Here is a 22,829-nt window from a genome sequence, read left to right on the forward strand (position 1 = left end):
AACACACAGCCAGCACTGTCAGTGCTCCCACCACACAGCAAGCACTGTCAGTGCTCCCCCACGCAGCCAGCACTGTCAGTGCTCCCAACACACAGCCAGCACTGTCAGTGCTCCCACCACACAGCCAGCACTGTCAGTGCTCTCAACACACAGCCAGCACTGCCAGTGCTCCACCACACAGCCAGCACTGTCAGTGCTCCCAACACACAGCGAGCACTGTCAGTGTTCCACCCCCCAAACAGCCAGCACTGTCAGTGCTCCCCCACACAGCCAGCACTGCCAGTGCTCCCCCACACAGCCAGCACTGTCAGTGCTCCCACAACACAGCCAGCCCTGTCAGTGCTCCCCCGCACAGCCAGCGCTGTCAGTGCTCCCCAACAGCCAGCACTGCCAGTGCTCTCCACAGCCAACACTGTCAGTGCTCCACCACAGCCAATGCTGCCAGTGCTCCCCACAGAGCCTGCACTGTCAGTTCTCCCACCACACAGCCAGCACTGCCAGTGCTCCCTCACACAGCCAGCACTGTCAGTGCTCCCCGCACACAACCGGCACTGTCAGTGCTCCCCCACACAGCCAGCACTGTCAGTGCTCCCCCACACAGCCAGCACTGTCAGTGCTCCCACCACACAGCCAGCACTGTCAGTGCTCCCCAACACAGCCAGCACTGTCAGTGCTCCCCACGCAGCCAGCACTGTCAGTGCTCCCCCACACAGCCAGCACTGCCAGGGCTCCCCCACACAGCGAGCACTGTCAGTGATCCCACCACACAGCCAGCAATGTCAGAGCTCCCGCCACACATCCAGCACTGTCAATGCTCCCTTCACACAGCCAGCACTGTCAGTGCTCCCACCACACAGCCAGCACTGTCAGTACCCCCACCACAGAGCCAGTACTGTCAGTGCTCCTCCTCACACAGCCAGCACTGTCAGTGATCCCACCACACAGCCAGCAATGTCAGTGCTCCCCACACAGCCAGCACTGTCAGTGCACACCCACACAGCCAGCACTGTCAGTGCTCCCCTCACACAGCCAGCACTGTCAGTGCTCCCACCACACAGCCAGCACTGTCAGTGCTCCCAGCACACAGCCAGCACTGTCAGTGCTCCCCCAACACACCAGCACTGTCAGTGCTCCCACCACACAGCCAGCACTGTCAGTGCTCCCACCACACAGCCAGCACTGTCAGTGCTCCCCACACAGGCAGCACTTTCAGTGCCCCCACCACACACCAAGCACTGTCAGTACTCCCCCTCAAACAGCCAGTACTGTCAGTGCTCCCACCACACAGCCAGCACTGTCAGTGCTCCCCACAAAGCCAGCACTGTCAGTGATCCCACCACACAGCCAGCAATGTCAGTGCTCCCCCAAACAGCCAGCACTGTCAGTGCACACCCACACACCCAGCACTGTCAGTGCTCCTAACACACAGCCAGCACTGTCAGTGCTGCTCCCCACACAGCCAGCACTGTCAGTCCCCCCCTCCCCCACACACAGCCAGCACTGTCAGTGCTCCCACCACACAGCCAGCACTGCCAGAGCTCCCACCACACAGCCAGCACTGTCAGTGCGACCCAAACACAGCCAGCACTGTCAGTGCTCCCCACACAGCCAGCAATGACAGTGCTCCCCCACACTGCCTCCACTGTCAGTGCTCCCCACACAGCCAGCACTGTCAGTGCTCCTCCCACACAGCCAGCACTGTCAGTGCTCCTCCCACACAGCCAGCACTGTCGGTGCTCCCACCACACAGCCAGCACTGTCAGTGCTCCCCCACACAGCCAGCACTCTCAGTGCTCCCACCACACAGCCAGCACTGTCATTGCTCCCCCCACACACAGGCAGCACATCAGTGCACCCCCACACAGCCAGCACTGTCAGTGCTCCCCACACAGCCAGCACTGTCAGTGCTCCTCCCACACAGCCAGCACTGTCGGTGCTCCCACCACACAGCCAGCACGGTCAGTGCTCCCCCCACACAGCCAGCACTATCAGTGCTCCCCACACAGCCAGCACTGTCAGTGTTCCCCCACACAGCCAGCACTGTCAGTGCTCCCCTCACACAGCCAGCACTGCCAGTGCTCCCCCACACAGCCAGCACTGTCAGAGCTCCCACCACACAGCCAGCACTGTCAGTGCTCCACCACACAGCCAGCACTGTCAGTGCTCCCACCACACAGCCAGCACTGTCAGTGCTCCCACCACACAGCCAGCACTGTCAGTGCTCCCCCACACAGGCAGCACTTTCAGTGCCCCCAGCACACACCCAGCCCTGTCAGTACTCCCCCTCAAACAGCCAGCGCTGTCAGTGCTCCCACCACACAGCCAGCACTGTCAGTGCTCCCCACACAGCCAGCACTATCAGTGATCCCACCACACAGCCTGCAATGTCAGTGCTCCCCCACACAGCCAGCACTGTCAGGGCACACCCACACACCCAGCACTGTCAGTGCTCCTAACACACAGCCAGCACTGTCAGTGCTGCTCTCCACACAGCCAGCACTGTCATTCCCCCCCCTCCCCCACACACAGCCAGCACTGTCAGTGCTCCCTCCACACAGCCAACGCTGTCAGTGCTCCCCCACACAGCCAGCACTGTCAGTGCTCCCACACACAGCCTCCACTGTCAGTGCTCACCACACAGTCAGCACTGTCAGTGCTCCACCCACACAGCCAGCACTGTCAGTGCTCCTCCCACACAGCCAGCACTGTCGGTGCTCCCACCACACAGCCAGCACTGTCAGTGCTCCCCCACACAGCCAGCACTGTCAGTGCTCCCACCACACAGCCAGCACTGTCAGTGCTCCCCCACACACAGGCAGCACATCAGTGCACCCCCACACAGCCAGCACTGTCAGTGCTCCCCACACAGCCAGCACTGTCAGTGCTCCGCCCCACACACAGCCAGCACTGTCAGTGCTCCCCCCACACAGCCAGTACTGTCAGTGCTCTCCAACACAGCAAGCACTGTCAGTGCTCCCCCACACAGCCTGCACTGTCAGTGCTCCCCCACACAGCCAGCACTGTCAGAGCTCCCGCCACACATCCAGCACTGTCATTGCTCCCACCACACAGCCTGCACTGTCAGTACACCCACCACACAGCCAGCACTGTCAGTGCTCCCCCACACAGCCAGCACTGTCAGTGCTCTCCCACACAGGCAGTACTGTCAATGCTCGCACCACACAGCCAGCACTGTCAGTGCTCCCACCACACAGCCAGCACTGTCAGTGCTCCCCCACACAGCCAGCACTGTCAGTGCTCCCCCCACAAGGCCAGCACTATCAGTGCTCCCCCACACAGCCAGCACTGTCAGTGTTCCCCCACACAGCCAGCACTGTCAGTGCTCCCCTCACACAGCCAGCACTGCCAGTGCTCCCCCACACAGCCAGCACTGTCAGAGCTCCCACCACACAGCCAGCACTGTCAGTGCTCCCCCACACAGCCAGCACTGTCAGTGCTCCCACCACACAGCCAACACTGTCAGTGCTCCCCCACACAGCCAGCACTGTCAGTGCACACCCACACACCCAGCACTGTCAGTGCTCCTAACACACAGCCAGCACTGTCAGTGCTGCTCCCCACACAGCCAGCACTGTCAGTCCCCCCCTCCCCCACACACAGCCAGCACTGTCAGTGCTCCCACCACACAGCCAGCACTGCCAGAGCTCCCACCACACAGCCAGCACTGTCAGTGCTCCCCCAAACACAGCCAGCACTGTCAGTGCTCCCCCACACAGCCAGCAATGACAGTGCTCCCCCACACTGCCTCCACTGTCAGTGCTCCCCACACAGCCAGCACTGTCAGTGCTCCTCCCACACAGCCAGCACTGTCAGTGCTCCTCCCACACAGCCAGCACTGTCGGTGCTCCCACCACACAGCCAGCACTGTCAGTGCTCCCCCACACAGCCAGCACTCTCAGTGCTCCCACCACACAGCCAGCACTGTCATTGCTCCCCCCACACAAAGGCAGCACATCAGTGCACCCCCACACAGCCAGCACTGTCAGTGCTCCCCACACAGCCAGCACTGTCAGTGCTCCTCCCACACAGCCAGCACTGTCGGTGCTCCCACCACACAGCCAGCACGGTCAGTGCTCCCCCCACACAGCCAGCACTATCAGTGCTCCCCCACACAGCCAGCACTGTCAGTGTTCCCCCACACAGCCAGCACTGTCAGTGCTCCCCTCACACAGCCAGCACTGCCAGTGCTCCCCCACACAGCCAGCACTGTCAGAGCTCCCACCACACAGCCAGCACTGTCAGTGCTCCCCCACACAGCCAGCACTGTCAGTGCTCCCACCACACAGCCAGCACTGTCAGTGCTCCCACCACACAGCCAGCACTGTCAGTGCTCCCCCACACAGGCAGCACTTTCAGTGCCCCCAGCACACACCCAGCCCTGTCAGTACTCCCCCTCAAACAGCCAGCACTGTCAGTGCTCCCACCACACAGCCAGCACTGTCAGTGCTCCCCACACAGCCAGCACTATCAGTGATCCCACCACACAGCCAGCAATGTCAGTGCTCCCCCACACAGCCAGCACTCAGGGCACACCCACACACCCAGCACTGTCAGTGCTCCTAACACACAGCCAGCACTGTCAGTGCTGCTCTCCACACAGCCAGCACTGTCATTCCCCCCCCTCCCCCACACACAGCCAGCACTGTCAGTGCTCCCTCCACACAGCCAACGCTGTCAGTGCTCCCCCACACAGCCAGCACTGTCAGTGCTCCCCCCACACAGCCAGCACTGCCAGAGCTCCCACCACACAGCCAGCACTGTCAGTGCTCCCCCAAACACAGCCAGTACTGTCAGTGCTCCCCCACACAGCCAGCAATGACAGTGCTCCCACACACAGCCTCCACTGTCAGTGCTCACCACACAGTCAGCACTGTCAGTGCTCCACCCACACAGCCAGCACTGTCAGTGCTCCTCCCACACAGCCAGCACTGTCGGTGCTCCCACCACACAGCCAGCACTGTCAGTGCTCCCCCACACAGCCAGCACTGTCAGTGCTCCCACCACACAGCCAGCACTGTCAGTGCTCCCCCACACACAGGCAGCACATCAGTGCACCCCCACACAGCCAGCACTGTCAGTGCTCCCCACACAGCCAGCACTGTCAGTGCTCCGCACCACACACAGCCAGCACTGTCAGTGCTCCCCCCACACAGCCAGTACTGTCAGTGCTCTCCAACACAGCAAGCACTGTCAGTGCTCCCCCACACAGCCTGCACTGTCAGTGCTGCTCTCCACACAGCCAGCACTGTCATTCCCACCCCCTCCCCCACACACAGCCAGCACTGTCAGTGCTCCCTCCACACAGCCAACGCTGTCAGTGCTCCCCCACATAGCCAGCACTGTCAGTGCTCCCACCACACAGCCAGCACTGCCAGAGCTCCCACCACACAGCCAGCACTGTCAGTGCTCCCCCAAACATAGCCAGTACTGTCAGTGCTCCCCCACACAGCCAGCAATGACAGTGCTCCCACACACAGCCTCCACTGTCAGTGCTCACCACACATTCAGCACTGTCAGTGCTCCACCCACACAGCCAGCACTGTCAGTGCTCCTCCCACACAGCCAGCACTGTCGGTGCTCCCACCACACAGCCAGCACTGTCAGTGCTCCCCCACACAGCCAGCACTGTCAGTGCTCCCACCACACAGCCAGCACTGTCAGTGCTCCCCCCACACACAGGCAGCACATCAGTGCACCCCCACACAGCCAGCACTGTCAGTGCTCCCCACACAGCCAGCACTGTCAGTGCTCCGCCCCACACACAGCCAGCACTGTCAGTGCTCCCCCCACACAGCCAGTACTGTCAGTGCTCTCCAACACAGCAAGCACTGTCAGTGCTCCCCCACACAGCCTGCACTGTCAGTGCTCCCCACACAGCCAGCACTGTCAGAGCTCCCGCCACACATCCAGCACTGTCATTGCTCCCACCACACAGCCTGCACTGTCAGTACACCCACCACACAGCCAGCACTGTCAGTGCTCCCCCACACAGCCAGCACTGTCAGTGCTCCCCCCACAAGGCCAGCACTATCAGTGCTCCCCCACACAGCCAGCACTGTCAGTGTTCCCCCACACAGCCAGCACTGTCAGTGCTCCCCTCACACAGCCAGCACTGCCAGTGCTCCCCCACACAGCCAGCACTGTCAGAGCTCCCACCACACAGCCAGCACTGTCAGTGCTCCCCCACACAGCCAGCACTGTCAGTGCTCCCACCACACAGCCAACACTGTCAGTGCTCCCCCACACAGCCAGCACTGTCAGTGCACACCCACACACCCAGCACTGTCAGTGCTCCTAACACACAGCCAGCACTGTCAGTGCTGCTCCCCACACAGCCAGCACTGTCAGTCCCCCCCTCCCCCACACACAGCCAGCACTGTCAGTGCTCCCACCACACAGCCAGCACTGCCAGAGCTCCCACCACACAGCCAGCACTGTCAGTGCTCCCCCAAACACAGCCAGCACTGTCAGTGCTCCCCCACACAGCCAGCAATGACAGTGCTCCCCCACACTGCCTCCACTGTCAGTGCTCCCCACACAGCCAGCACTGTCAGTGCTCCTCCCACACAGCCAGCACTGTCAGTGCTCCTCCCACACAGCCAGCACTGTCGGTGCTCCCACCACACAGCCAGCACTGTCAGTGCTCCCCCACACAGCCAGCACTCTCAGTGCTCCCACCACACAGCCAGCACTGTCATTGCTCCCCCCACACACAGGCAGCACATCAGTGCACCCCCACACAGCCAGCACTGTCAGTGCTCCCCACACAGCCAGCACTGTCAGTGCTCCTCCCACACAGCCAGCACTGTCGGTGCTCCCACCACACAGCCAGCACGGTCAGTGCTCCCCCCACACAGCCAGCACTATCAGTGCTCCCCCACACAGCCAGCACTGTCAGTGTTCCCCCACACAGCCAGCACTGTCAGTGCTCCCCTCACACAGCCAGCACTGCCAGTGCTCCCCCACACAGCCAGCACTGTCAGAGCTCCCACCACACAGCCAGCACTGTCAGTGCTCCCCCACACAGCCAGCACTGTCAGTGCTCCCACCACACAGCCAGCACTGTCAGTGCTCCCACCACACAGCCAGCACTGTCAGTGCTCCCCCACACAGGCAGCACTTTCAGTGCCCCCAGCACACACCCAGCCCTGTCAGTACTCCCCCTCAAACAGCCAGCACTGTCAGTGCTCCCACCACACAGCCAGCACTGTCAGTGCTCCCCACACAGCCAGCACTATCAGTGATCCCACCACACAGCCAGCAATGTCAGTGCTCCCCCACACAGCCAGCACTCAGGGCACACCCACACACCCAGCACTGTCAGTGCTCCTAACACACAGCCAGCACTGTCAGTGCTGCTCTCCACACAGCCAGCACTGTCATTCCCCCCCCTCCCCCACACACAGCCAGCACTGTCAGTGCTCCCTCCACACAGCCAACGCTGTCAGTGCTCCCCCACACAGCCAGCACTGTCAGTGCTCCCCCCACACAGCCAGCACTGCCAGAGCTCCCACCACACAGCCAGCACTGTCAGTGCTCCCCCAAACACAGCCAGTACTGTCAGTGCTCCCCCACACAGCCAGCAATGACAGTGCTCCCACACACAGCCTCCACTGTCAGTGCTCACCACACAGTCAGCACTGTCAGTGCTCCACCCACACAGCCAGCACTGTCAGTGCTCCTCCCACACAGCCAGCACTGTCGGTGCTCCCACCACACAGCCAGCACTGTCAGTGCTCCCCCACACAGCCAGCACTGTCAGTGCTCCCACCACACAGCCAGCACCGTCAGTGCTCCCCCACACACAGGCAGCACATCAGTGCACCCCCACACAGCCAGCACTGTCAGTGCTCCCCACACAGCCAGCACTGTCAGTGCTCCGCACCACACACAGCCAGCACTGTCAGTGCTCCCCCCACACAGCCAGTACTGTCAGTGCTCTCCAACACAGCAAGCACTGTCAGTGCTCCCCCACACAGCCTGCACTGTCAGTGCTGCTCTCCACACAGCCAGCACTGTCATTCCCACCCCCTCCCCCACACACAGCCAGCACTGTCAGTGCTCCCTCCACACAGCCAACGCTGTCAGTGCTCCCCCACATAGCCAGCACTGTCAGTGCTCCCACCACACAGCCAGCACTGCCAGAGCTCCCACCACACAGCCAGCACTGTCAGTGCTCCCCCAAACATAGCCAGTACTGTCAGTGCTCCCCCACACAGCCAGCAATGACAGTGCTCCCACACACAGCCTCCACTGTCAGTGCTCACCACACATTCAGCACTGTCAGTGCTCCACCCACACAGCCAGCACTGTCAGTGCTCCTCCCACACAGCCAGCACTGTCGGTGCTCCCACCAAACAGCCAGCACTGTCAGTGCTCCCCCACACAGCCAGCACTGTCAGTGCTCCCACCACACAGCCAGCACTGTCAGTGCTCCCCCCACACACAGGCAGCACATCAGTGCACCCCCACACAGCCAGCACTGTCAGTGCTCCCCACACAGCCAGCACTGTCAGTGCTCCGCCCCACACACAGCCAGCACTGTCAGTGCTCCCCCCACACAGCCAGTACTGTCAGTGCTCTCCAACACAGCAAGCACTGTCAGTGCTCCCCCACACAGCCTGCACTGTCAGTGCTCCCCCACACAGCCAGCACTGTCAGAGCTCCCGCCACACATCCAGCACTGTCATTGCTCCCACCACACAGCCTGCACTGTCAGTACACCCACCACACAGCCAGCACTGTCAGTGCTCCCCCACACAGCCAGCACTGTCAGTGCTCTCCCACACAGGCAGTACTGTCAATGCTCGCACCACACAGCCAGCACTGTCAGTGCTCCCACCACACAGCCAGCACTGTCAGTGCTCCCCCACACATCCAGCACTGTCAGTGCTCCCCCCACACAGCCAGCACTATCAGTGCTCCCCCATACAGCCAGCACTGTCAGTGTTCCCCCACACAGCCAGCACTGTCAGTGCTCCCCTCACACAGCCAGCACTGCCAGTGCTCCCCCACACAGCCAGCACTGTCAGAGCTCCCACCACACAGCCAGCACTGTCAGTGCTCCCCCACACAGCCAGCACTGTCAGTGCTCCCACCACACAGCCAACACTGTCAGTGCTCCCCCACAGCCAGCACTGTCAGTGCTTCCCCCACACAGCCAGCACTGTCAGTGCTCCCCACACAGCAAGCACTGTCAGTTCTCCACCACAGAGCCAGCACTGTCAGTGCTACCACCACACATCCAGCACTGTCAGTACTCCCACCACACAGCCAGCACGGTCAGTGCTCCCCTACACAGTCAGCACTGCCAGTGCTCCCCACACAGCCAGCACATTCAGTGCTCCCACACACAGCCAGCACTGTCAGTGCTCCCAACACACATTCCAGCACTGTCAGTGCTCCCACCACACAGCAAGCACTGTCAGTGATCCCCCACGCAGCCAGCACTGTCAGTGCTCCCAACACACAGCCAGCACTGCCAGTGCTCCCCACACAGCCAGCACTGTCAGTGCTCCCAACACACAGCCAGCACTGTCAGTGCTCCACCCCCCAAACAGCCAGCACTGTCAGTGCTCGCCCACACAGCCAGCACTGCCAGTGCTCCCCCACACAGCCAGCACTGTCAGTGCTCCCACAACACAGCCAGCACTGTCAGTGCTCCCCCACACAGCCAGCGCTGTCAGTGCTCCCCAACAGCCAGCACTGCCAGTGCTGCCCACAGCCAATGCTGCCAGTGCTCCCCACAGAGCCTGCACTGTCAGTTCTCCCACCAAACAGCCAGCACTGCCAGTGCTCCCCCAACACAACCGGCACTGTCAGTGCTCCCCCACACAGCCAGCACTGTCAGTGCTCCCCCCACACAGCAAGCACTCTCAGTGCTCCCCCACACAGCAAGCACTGTCAGTTCTCCACCACAGAGCCAGCACTGTCAATGCTACCACCACACATCCAGCACTGTCAGTGCTCCCACCACACAGCCAGCACGGTCAGTGCTCCCCCACACAGTCAGCACTGGCAGTGCTCCCCACACAGCCAGCACTGTCAGTGCTCCCCCACACAGCCAGCACTGTCAGTGCGCCCAACACACAGCCAGCACTGTCAGTGCTCCCACCACACAGCCAGCACTGTCAGTGCTCCCAACACACAGCCAGCACTATCAGTGCTCCCCCACACAGCCAGCACTGCCAGTGCTCCCCCATACAGCCAGCACTGTCAGTGCTCCCACAACACAGCCAGCACTGTCAGTGCTCCCCCACACAGCCAGCATGTCAGTGCTCCCCAACAGCCAGCATGCCAGTGCTCCCCACAGCCAACACTTTCAGTGCTCCACCACAGCCAATGCTGCCAGTGCTCCCCACAGAGCCTGCACTGTCAGTTCTCCCACCACACAGCCAGCACTGCCAGTGCTCCCTCACACAGCCAGCACTGTCAGAGCTCCCGCCACACATCAAGCACTGTCATTGCTCCCACCACACAGCCTGCACTGTCAGTACACCCACCACACAGCCAGCACTGTCAGTGCTCCCCCACACAGCCAGCACTGTCAGTGCTCTCACACACAGGCAGTACTGTCAATGCTCGCACCACACAGCCAGCACTGTCAGTGCTCCCACCACAGCCAGCACTGTCAGTGCTCCCCCACACATCCAGCACTGTCTGTGCTCCCCCACACAGCCAGCACTATCAGTGCTCCCCCACACAGCCAGCACTGTCAGTGTTCCCCCACACAGCCAGCACTGACAGTGCTCCCCTCACACAGCCAGCACTGCCAGTGCTCCCCCACACAGCCAGCACTGTCAGAGCTCCCACCACACAGCCAGCACTGTCAGTGCTCCCAACACACATTCCAGCACTGTCAGTGCTCCCACCACACAGCAAGCACTGTCAGTGCTCCCCCACGCAGCCAGCACTGTCAGTGCTCCCAACACACAGCCAGCACTGCCAGTGCTCCCCACACAGCCAGCACTGTCAGTGCTCCCAACACACAGCCAGCACTGTCAGTGCTCCACCCCCCAAACAGCCAGCACTGTCAGTGCTCCCCCACACAGCCAGCGCTGCCAGAGCTCCCCCTCACAGCCAGCACTGTCAGTGCTCGACAACACAGCCAGCACTGTCAGTGCTCCCCCACACAGCCAGCGCTGTCAGTGCTCCCCAACAGCCAGCACTGCCAGTGCTCCCCACAGCCAACACTGTCAGTGCTCCACCACAGCCAATGCTGCCAGTGCTCCCTCACACAGCCAGCACTGTCAGTGCTCCCCCAACACAACCGGCACTGTCAGTGCTCCCCACACAGCCAGCACTGTCAGTGCTCCCCCCACACAGCAAGCACTCTCAGTGCTCCCCCACACAGCAAGCACTGTCAGTTCTCCACCACAGAGCCAGCACTGTCAATGCTACCACCACACATCCAGCACTGTCAGTGCTCCCACCACACAGCCAGCACGGTCAGTGCTCCCCCACACAGTCAGCACTGTCAGTGCTCCCCACACAGCCAGCACTGTCAGTGCTCCCAACACACAGCCAGCACTGTCAGTGCTCCCACCACACAGCCAGCACTGTCAGTGCTCCCAACACACAGCCAGCACTGTCAGTGCTCCACCCCCCGAACAGCCAGCACTGTCAGTGCTCCCCCACACAGCCAGCACTGCCAGTGCTCCCCATACAATCAGCACTGTCAGTGCTCCCACAACACAGCCAGCACTGTCAGTGCTCCCCCACACAGCCAGCGCTGTCAGTGCTCCCCAACAGCCAGCACTGCCAGTGCTCCCCCATACAGCCAGCACTGTCAGTGCTCCAACAACACAGCCAGCACTGTCAGTGCTCCCCCATACAGCCAGCACTGTCAGTTCTCCCACCACACAGCCAGCACTGCCAGTGCTCCCTCACACAGCCAGCACAGTCAGTGCTCCCCCCACACAACCGGCACTGTCAGTGCTCCCCCACACAGCCAGCACTGTCAGTGCTCCCCCCACACAGCCAGCACTGTCAGTGCTCCCACCACACAGCCAGCACTGTCAGTGCTCCCCACACAGCCAGCACTGTCAGTGCACACCCACACAGCCAGCACTGTCAGTACTCCCCCCACACAGCCAGCACTGTCAGTGCTCCCACCACACAGCCAGCAATGTCAGAGCCCCCGCCACACATCCAGCACTGTCAATGCTCCCTTCACACAGCCAGCACTGTCAGTGCTCCCACCACACAGCCAGCACTGTCAGTGCCCCCACCACAGAGCCAGTACTGTCAGTGCTCCTCCTCACACAGCCAGCACTGTCAGTGATCCCACCACACAGCCAGCAATGTCAGTGCTCCCCACACAGCCAGCACTGTCAGTGCACACCCACACAGCCAGAACTGTCAGTACTCCCCCCACACAGCCAGCACTGTCAGTGCTCCCACCACACAGCCAGCACTGTCAGTGCTCCCACCACACAGCCAGCACTGTCAGTGCTCCCCCACACACCAGCACTGTCAGTGCTCCCACCACACAGCCAGCACTGTCAGTGCTCCCACCACACAGCCAGCACTGTCAGTGCTCCCCCACACAGGCAGCACTTTCAGTGCCCCCACCACACACCCAGCACTGTCAGTACTTCCCCTCAAACAGCCAGCACTGTCAGTGCTCCCACCACACCGCCAGCACTGTCAGTGCTCCCCACACAGCCAGCACTGTCAGTGATCCCACCACACAGCCAGCAATGTCAGTGCTCCCCCACACAGCCAGCACTGTCAGTGCACACCCACACACCCAGCACTGTCAGTGCTCCTAACACACAGCCAGCACTGTCAGTGCTGCTCCCACACAGCCAGCGCTGTCAGTCACCCCTCCCCCACACACAGCCAGCACTGTCAGTGCTCCCACCACACAGCCAGCACTGCCAGAGCTCCCACCACACAGCCAGCACTGTCAGTGCTCCCCCAAACATTGCCAGCACTGTCAGTGCTCAACCACACAGCCAGCAATGACAGTGCTCCCCCACACAGCCTCAACTGTCAGTGCTCCCCACACAGCCAGCACTGTCAGTGCTCCCCCCACACAGCCAGCACTGTCAGTGCTCCTCCCGCACAGCCAGCACTGTAGATGCTCCCACCACACAGCCAGCACTGTCAGTGCTCCCCCACACAGCCAGCACTGTCAGTGCTCCCACCACACAGCCAGCACTGTCAGTGCTCCCCCCACACAGAGGCAGCACATCAGTGCACCCCCACACAGCCAGCACTGTCAGTGCTCCCCACACAGCCAGTACTGTCAGTGCTCCGCCCCACACACAGCCAGCACTGTCAGTGCTCCCCCACACAGCCAGCACTGTCAGTGCTCCCCCCACACAGCCAGCACTGTCAGTGCTCCTCCCACACAGCCAGGACTGTCGGTGCTCCCACCACACAGCCAGCACTGTCGGTGCTCCCACCACACAGCCAGCACTGTCAGTGCTCCCCCACACACCAGCACTGTCAGTGCTCCCACCACACAGCCAGCACTGTCAGTGCTCCCCCACACACAGGCAGCACATCAGTGCACCCCCACACAGCCAGTACTGTCAGTGCTCCCCACACAGCCAGCACTGTCAGTGCTCCGCCCCAGACACAGCCAGCACTGTCAGTGCTCCCCCACACAGCCAGCACTGTCAGTGCTGTCCCACACAGCAAGCACTGTCAGTGCTCCCCCACACAGCCTGCACTGTCAGTGCTCCCCCCACACAGCCAGCACTGTCAGAGCTCCCGCCACACATCCAGCACTGTCATTGCTCCCACCACACAGCCAGCACTTTCAGTACACCCACCACACAGCCAGCACTGTCAGTGCTCTCCCACACAGCCAGAACTATCAGTGCTCCCCCACACAGCCAGCACTGTCAGTGTTCCCCCACACAGCCAGCACTGTCAGTGCTCCCCTCACACAGCCAGCACTGCCAGTGCTCCCCCACACAGCCAGCACTGTCAGAGCTCCCACCACACAGCCAGCACTGTCAGTGCTCCCCCACACAGCCAGCACTGTCAGTGCTCCCACCACACAGCGAGCACTGTCAGTGCTCCCACCACACAGCCAGCACTGTCAGTGCTCCCCCACACAGGCAGCACTTTCAGTGCCCCCAGCACACACCCAGCACTGTCAGTACTCCCCCTCAAACAGCCAGCACTGTCAGTGCTCCCACCACACAGCCAGCACTGTCAGTGCTCCCACACAGCCAGCACTATCAGTGATCCCACCACACAGCCAGCAATGTCAGTGCTCCCCCACAGAGCCAGCACTGTCAGTGCACACCCACACACCCAGCACTGTCAGTGCTCCTAACACACAGCCAGCACTGTCAGTGCTGCTCCCCACACAGCCAGCACTGTCAGTCCCCACCTCCCCCACACACAGCCAGCACTGTCAGTGCTCCCTCCACACAGCCAACGCTGTCAGTGCTCCCCCACACAGCCAGCACTGTCAGTGCTCCCACCACACATCCAGCATTGCCAGAGCTCCCACCACACAGCCAGCACTGTCAGTGCTCCCCCAAACACAGCCAGTACTGTCAGTGCTCCCCCACCGAGCCAGCAATGACAGTGCTCCCCCACACAGCCTCCACTGTCAGTGCTCCCCCACACAGCCAGCACTGTCAGTGCTCCCACCACACAGCCAGCACTGTCAGTGCCCCCCCCACACACAGGCAGCACATCAGTGCAGCCCCACACAGCCAGCACTGTCAGTGCTCCCCACACAGCCAACGCTGTCAGTGCTCCAACACACAGCCAGCACTGTCAATGCTCCCCCCACACAGCCAGCACTGTCAGTGCTCCCCCACACAGCCAGCACTGTCAGTGCTCCTCCCACACAGCCAGGACTGTCGGTGCTCCCACCACACAGCCAGCACTGTCGGTGCTCCCACCACACAGCCAGCACTGTCAGTGCTGCCCCACACAGCCAGCACTGTCAGTGCTCCCACCACACAGCCAGCACTGTCAGTGCTCCCCCCACACACAGGCAGCACATCAGTGCACCCCCACACAGCCAGCACTGTCAGTGTCCCCCCCACACAGCCAGCACTGTCAGTGCTGTCCCACACAGCAAGCACTGTCAGTGCTCCCCACACAGCCTGCACTGTCAGTGCTCCCCCACACAGCCAGCACTGTCAGAGCTCCCGCCACACATCCAGCACTGTCATTGCTCCCACCACACAGCCAGCACTTTCAGTACACCCACCACACAGCCAGCACTGTCAGTGCTCCCCCACACAGCCAGCACTGTCAGTGCTCTCCCACACAGCCACCACTATCAGTGCTCCCCCACACAGCCAGCACTGTCAGTGTTCCCCCACACAGCCAGCACTGTCAGTGCTCCGCTCACACAGCCAGCACTGCCAGTGCTCCCCCACACACCCAGCACTGTCAGTACTCACCCTCAAACAGCCAGCACTGTCAGTGCTCCCACGACACAGCCAGCACTGTCAGTGCTCCCCACACTGCCAGCACTATCAGTGATCCCACCACACAGCCAGCAATGTCAGTGCTCCCCCACAGAGCCAGCACTGTCAGTGCACACCCACAAACCCAGCACTGTCAGTGCTCCTAACACACAGCCAGCACTGTCAGTGCTGCTCCCCACATAGCCAGCACTGTCAGTCCCCAACTCCCCCACACACAGCCAGCACTGTCAGTGCTCCCTCCACACAGCCAACGCTGTCAGTCCTCCCCCACACAGCCAGCACTGTCAGTGCTCCCACCACACAGCCAGCACTGCCAGAGCTCCCACCACACAGCCAGCACTGTCAGTGCTCCCCCAAACACAGCCAGTACTGTCAGTGCTCCCCCACACAGCCAGCAATGACAGTGCCCCCCCACACAGCCCCCACTGTCAGTGCTCCCCCACACAGCCAGCACATTCAGTGCTCCCACCACACAGCCAGCACTGCCAGAGCTCCCACCACACAGCCAGCACTGTCAGTGCTCCCCCACACAGCCAGCACTGTCAGTGCTCCCACCACACAGCCAGCACTGTCAGTGCTCCCCCACACACAGGCAGCACATCAGTGCTCCCCACACAGCCAGCACTGTCAGTGCTCCCCACACAGCCAGCACTGTCAGTGCTCCGCCCCACACACAGCCAGCACTGTCAGTGCTCCCCCACACAGCCAGCACTGTCAGTGCTGTCCCACACAGCAAGCACTGTCAGTGCTCCCCCACACAGCCTGCACTGTCAGTGCTCCCCCCACACAGCCAGCACTGTCAGAGCTCCCGCCACACATCCAGCACTGTCATTGTTCCCACCACACAGCCAGCACTTTCAGTACACCCACCACACAGCCAGCACTGTCAGTGCTCCCCCACACAGCCAGCACTGTCAGTGCTCTCCCACACAGGCAGTACTGTCAATGCTCGCACCACACAGCCAGCACTGTCAGTGCTCCCACCACACAGCCAGCACTGTCAGTGCTCCCCCACACAGCCAGCACTGTCAGTGCTCCCCCCACACAGCCAGCACTATCAGTGCTCCCCCACACAGCCAGCACTGTCAGTGTTCCCCCACACAGACAGCACTGTCAGTGCTCCCCTCACACAGCCAGCACTGCCAGTGCTCCCCCACACAGCCAGCACTGTCAGAGCTCCCACCACACAGCCAGCACTGTCAGTGCTCCCCCACACAGCCAGCACTGTCAGTGCTCCCACCACACAGCCTGCACTGTCAGTGCTCCCACCACACAGCCAGCACTGTCAGTGCTCCCCCACACAGGCAGCACTTTCAGTGCCCCCAGCACACACCCAGCACTGTCAGTACTCCCCCTCAAACAGCCAGCACTGTCAGTGCTCCCACCACACAGCCAGCACTGTCAGTGCTCCCCACACAGCCAGCACTATCAGTGATCCCACAACACAGCCAGCAATGCCAGTGCTCCCCCACACAGCCAGCACTGTCAGTGCACACCCACACACCCAGCACTGTCAGTGCTCCTAACACACAGCCAGCACTGTCAGTGCTGCTCCCCACACAGCCAGCACTGTCACTCCCCACCTCCCCCACACACAGCCAGCACTGTCAGTGCTCCCTCCACACAGCCAACGCTGTCAGTGCTCCCCCACACAGCCAGCACTGTCAGTGCTCCCACCACACAGCCAGCACTGCCAGAGCTCCCACCACACAGCCAGCACTGTCAGTGTTCCCCCAAACACAGCCAGTACTGTCAGTGCTCCCCCACACAGCCAGCAATGACAGTGCTCCCCCACACAGCCTCCAGTGTCAGTGCTCCCCACACAGCCAGCACTGTCAGTGCTCCCCCCACACAGCCAGCACTGTCAGTGCTCCCCCACACAGCCAGCAATGTCAGAGCTCCCGCCACACATCCAGCACTGTCATTGCTCCCACCACAGCCAGCACTTTCAGTACACCCACCACACAGCCAGCACTGTCAGTGCTCCCCCACACAGCCAGCACTGTCAGTGCTCTCCCACACAGCCAGCACTATCAGTGCTCCCCCACACAGCCAGCACTGTCAGTGTTCCCCCACACAGCCAGCACTGTCAGTGCTCCCCTCACACAGCCAGCACTGCCAGTGCTCCCCCACACAGCCAGCACTGTCAGAGCTCCCACCACACAGCCAGCACTGTCAGTGCTCCCCCACACAGCCAGCACTGTCAGTGCTCCCACCACACAGCCAGCACTGTCAGTGCTCCCACCACACAGCCAGCACTGTCAGTGCTCCCCCACACAGGCAGCACTTTCAGTGCCCTCAGCACACACCCAGCACTGTCAGTACTCCCCCTCAAACAGCCAGCACTGTCAGTGCTCCCACCACACTGCCAGCACTGTCAGTGCTCCCCACACAGCCAGCACTATCAGTGATCCCACCACACAGCCAGCAATGCCAGTGCTCCCCCACACAGCCAGCACTGTCAGTGCACACCCACACACCCAGCACTGTCAGTGCTCCTAACACACAGCCAGCACTGTCAGTGCTGCTCCACACACAGCCAGCACTGTCAGTCCCCACCTCCCCCACACACAGCCAGCACTGTCAGTGCTCCCTCCACACAGCCAACGCTGTCAGTGCTCCCCCACACAGCCAGCACTGTCAGTGCTCCCACCACACAGCCAGCACTGCCAGAGCTTCCACCACACAGCCAGCACTGTCAGTGCTCCCCCAAACACAGCCAGTACTGTCAGTGCTCCCCCACACAGCCAGCAATGACAGTGCTCCCCCACACAGCCTCCACTGTCATTGCTCCCACCACACAGCCAGCACTTTCAGTACACCCACCACACAGCCAGCACTGTCAGTGCTCCCCCACACAGCCAGCACTGTCAGTGCTCTCCCACACAGCCAGCACTATCAGTGCTCCCCCACACAGCCAGCACTGTCAGTGTTCCCCCACACAGCCAGCACTGTCAGTGCTCCCCTCACAGAGCCAGCACTGCCAGTGCTCCCCCACACAGCCAGCACTGTCAGAGCTCCCACCACACAGCCAGCACTGTCAGTGCTCCCCCACACAGCCAGCACTGTCAGTGCTCCCACCACACAGCCAGCACTGTCAGTGCTCCCACCACACAGCCAGCACTGTCAGTGCCCCCAGCACACACCCAGCACTGCCAGTACTCCCCCTCAAACAGCCAGCACTGTCAGTGCTCCCACCACACAGCCAGCACTGTCAGTGCTCCCCACACAGCCAGCACTATCAGTGATCCCACCACACAGCCAGCATTGTCAGTGCTCCCCCACAGAGCCAGCACTGTCAATGCACACCCACACACCCAGCACTGTCAGTGCTCCTAACACACAGCCAGCACTGTCAGTGCTGCTCCCCACACAGCCAGCACTGTCAGTCCCCACCTCCCCCACACACAGCCAGCACTGTCAGTGCTCCCTCCACACAGCCAACGCTGTCAGTGCTCCCCCACACAGCCAGTACTGTCAGTGCTCCCGCAAACACAGCCAGTACTGTCAGTGCTCCCCCACACAGCCAGCAATGACAGTGCTCCCCCACACAGCCTCCACTGTCAGTGCTCCCCCACACAGCCAGCACTGTCAGTGCTCCCCCCACACACAGGCAGAACATCAGTGCACCCCCACACAGCCAGCACTGTCAGTGCTCCCCACACAGCCAGCACTGTCAGTGCTCCGCCCCACACACAGCCAGCACTGTCAGTGCTCCCCCACACAGCCAGCACTGTCAGTGCTGTCCCACACAGCAAGCACTGTCAGTGCTTCCCCACACAGCCTGCACTGTCAGTGCTCCCCCCACACAGCCAGCACTGTCAGAGCTCCCGCCACACATCCAGCACTGTCATTGCTCCCACCACACAGCCAGCACTTTCAGTACACCCACCACACAGCCAGCACTGTCAGTGCTCCCCCACACAGCCAGCATTGTCAGTGCTCTCCCACACAGGCAGTACTGTCAATGCTCGCACCACACAGCCAGCACTGTCAGTGCTCCCACCACAAAGCCAGCACTGTCAGTGCTCCCCCACACAGCCAGCACTGTCAGTGCTCCCCCCACACAGCCAGCACTGTCAGTGCTCCCACCACACAGCCAGCACTGCCAGTGCTCCCCCACACAGCCAGCACTGTCAGAGCTCCCACCACACAGCCAGCACTGCCAGTGCTCCCCCACACAGCCAGCACTGTCAGAGCTCCCACCACACAGCCAGCACTGTCAGTGCTCCCACCACACAGCCAGCACTGTCAGTGCTCCCCACACAGGCAGCACTTTCAGTGCCCCCAGCACACACCCAGCACTGTCAGTACTCCCCCTCAAACAGCCAGCACTGTCAGTGCTCCCACCACACAGCCAGCACTGTTAGTGCTCCCCACACAGCCAGCACTATCAGTGATCCCACCACACAGCCAGCAATGTCAGTGCTCCCCCACACAGCCAGCACTGTCAGTGCACACCCACACACCCAGCGCTGTCAGTGCTCCTAACACACAGCCAGTACTGTCAGTGCTGCTCCCCACACAGCCAGCACTGTCAGTCCCCACCTCCCCCACACACAGCCAGCACTGTCAGTGCTCCCTCCACACAGCCAACGCTGTCAGTGCTCCCCCACACAGCCAGCACTGTCAGTGCTCCCACCACACAGCCAGCACTGCCAGAGCTCCCACCACACAGCCAGCACTGTCAGTGCTCCCCCAAACACAGCCAGTACTGTCAGTGCTCCCCCACACAGCCAGCAATGACAGTGCTCCCCCACACAGCCTCCACTGCCAGTGTTCCCCACACAGCCAGCACTGTCAGTGCTCCCCCCACACAACTGTCAGTGCTCCTCCCACACAGCCTGCACTGTCGGTGCTCCCACCACACAGCCAGCACTGTCAGTGCTCCCCCACACAGCCAGCACTGTCAGTGCTCCCACAACACAGCCAGCACTGTCAGTGCTCCCCCACACACAGGCAGCACATCAGTGCACACCCACACAGCCAGCACTGTCAGTGCTCCCCACACAGCCAGCACTGTCAGTGCTCCGCCCCACACACAGCCAGCACTGTCAGTGCTCCCCCCACACAGCCAGCACTGTCAGTGCTCTCCCACACAGCAAGCACTGTCAGTGCTCCCCCACACAGCCTGCACTGGCAGTGCTCCCCCCACACAGCCAGCACTGTCAGAGCTCCCGCCACACATCCAGCACAGTCATTGCTCCCACCACACAGCCAGCACTGTCAGTACACCCACCACACAGCCAGCACTGTCAGTGCTCCCCCACACAGCCAGCACTGTCAGTTCTCTCCCACACAGGCAGTACTGTCAATGCTCGCACCACACAGCCAGCACTGTCAGTGCTCCCACCACACAGCCAGCACTGTCAGTGCTCCCCCACACAGCCAGCACTGTCAGTGCTCCCCCCACGCAGCCAGCACTATCAGTGCTCCCCCACACAGCCAGCACTGTCAGTGTTCCCCCACACAGCCAGCACTGTCAGTGCTCCCCTCACACAGCCAGCACTGCCAGTGCTCCCCCACAGAGCCAGCACTGTCAGAGCTCCCACCACACAGCCAGAACTGTCAGTGCTCCCCCTCACACAGCCAGCACGGTCAGTGCTCCCCTACACAGTCAGCACTGTCAGTGCTCCCCACACAGCCAGCACTATCAGTGATCCCACCACACAGCCAGCATTGTCAGTGCTCCCCCACAGAGCCAGCACTGTCAATGCACACCCACACACCCAGCACTGTCAGTGCTCCTAACACACAGCCAGCACTGTCAGTGCTGCTCCCCACACAGCCAGCACTGTCAGTCCCCACCTCCCCCACACACAGCCAGCACTGTCAGTGCTCCCTCCACACAGCCAACGCTGTCAGTGCTCCCCCACACAGCCAGCACTGTCAGTGCTCCCGCAAACACAGCCAGTACTGTCAGTGCTCCCCCACACAGCCAGCAATGACAGTGCTCCCCCACACAGCCTCCACTGTCAGTGCTCCCCCACACAGCCAGCACTGTCAGTGCTCCCCCCACACACAGGCAGAACATCAGTGCACCCCCACACAGCCAGCACTGTCAGTGCTCCCCACACAGCCAGCACTGTCAGTGCTCCGCCCCACACACAGCCAGCACTGTCAGTGCTCCCCCACACAGCCAGCACTGTCAGTGCTGTCCCACACAGCAAGCACTGTCAGTGCTTCCCCACACAGCCTGCACTGTCAGTGCTCCCCCCACACAGCCAGCACTGTCAGAGCTCCCGCCACACATCCAGCACTGTCATTGCTCCCACCACACAGCCAGCACTTTCAGTACACCCACCACACAGCCAGCACTGTCAGTGCTCCCCCACACAGCCAGCATTGTCAGTGCTCTCCCACACAGGCAGTACTGTCAATGCTCGCACCACACAGCCAGCACTGTCAGTGCTCCCACCACAAAGCCAGCACTGTCAGTGCTCCCCCACACAGCCAGCACTGTCAGTGCTCCCCCCACACAGCCAGCACTGTCAGTGCTCCCACCACACAGCCAGCACTGCCAGTGCTCCCCCACACAGCCAGCACTGTCAGAGCTCCCACCACACAGCCAGCACTGTCAGTGCTCCCACCACACAGCCAGCACTGTCAGTGCTCCCCACACAGGCAGCACTTTCAGTGCCCCCAGCACACACCCAGCACTGTCAGTACTCCCCCTCAAACAGCCAGCACTGTCAGTGCTCCCACCACACAGCCAGCACTGTTAGTGCTCCCCACACAGCCAGCACTATCAGTGATCCCACCACACAGCCAGCAATGTCAGTGCTCCCCCACACAGCCAGCACTGTCAGTGCACACCCACACACCCAGCGCTGTCAGTGCTCCTAACACACAGCCAGTACTGTCAGTGCTGCTCCCCACACAGCCAGCACTGTCAGTCCCCACCTCCCCCACACACAGCCAGCACTGTCAGTGCTCCCTCCACACAGCCAACGCTGTCAGTGCTCCCCCACACAGCCAGCACTGTCAGTGCTCCCACCACACAGCCAGCACTGCCAGAGCTCCCACCACACAGCCAGCACTGTCAGTGCTCCCCCAAACACAGCCAGTACTGTCAGTGCTCCCCCACACAGCCAGCAATGACAGTGCTCCCCCACACAGCCTCCACTGCCAGTGTTCCCCACACAGCCAGCACTGTCAGTGCTCCCCCCACACAACTGTCAGTGCTCCTCCCACACAGCCTGCACTGTCGGTGCTCCCACCACACAGCCAGCACTGTCAGTGCTCCCCCACACAGCCAGCACTGTCAGTGCTCCCACAACACAGCCAGCACTGTCAGTGCTCCCCCACACACAGGCAGCACATCAGTGCACACCCACACAGCCAGCACTGTCAGTGCTCCCCACACAGCCAGCACTGTCAGTGCTCCGCCCCACA

This window comes from Scyliorhinus torazame, chromosome 20 (assembly GCF_047496885.1).
Source record: "Scyliorhinus torazame isolate Kashiwa2021f chromosome 20, sScyTor2.1, whole genome shotgun sequence".
NCBI lineage: Eukaryota > Metazoa > Chordata > Chondrichthyes > Carcharhiniformes > Scyliorhinidae > Scyliorhinus > Scyliorhinus torazame.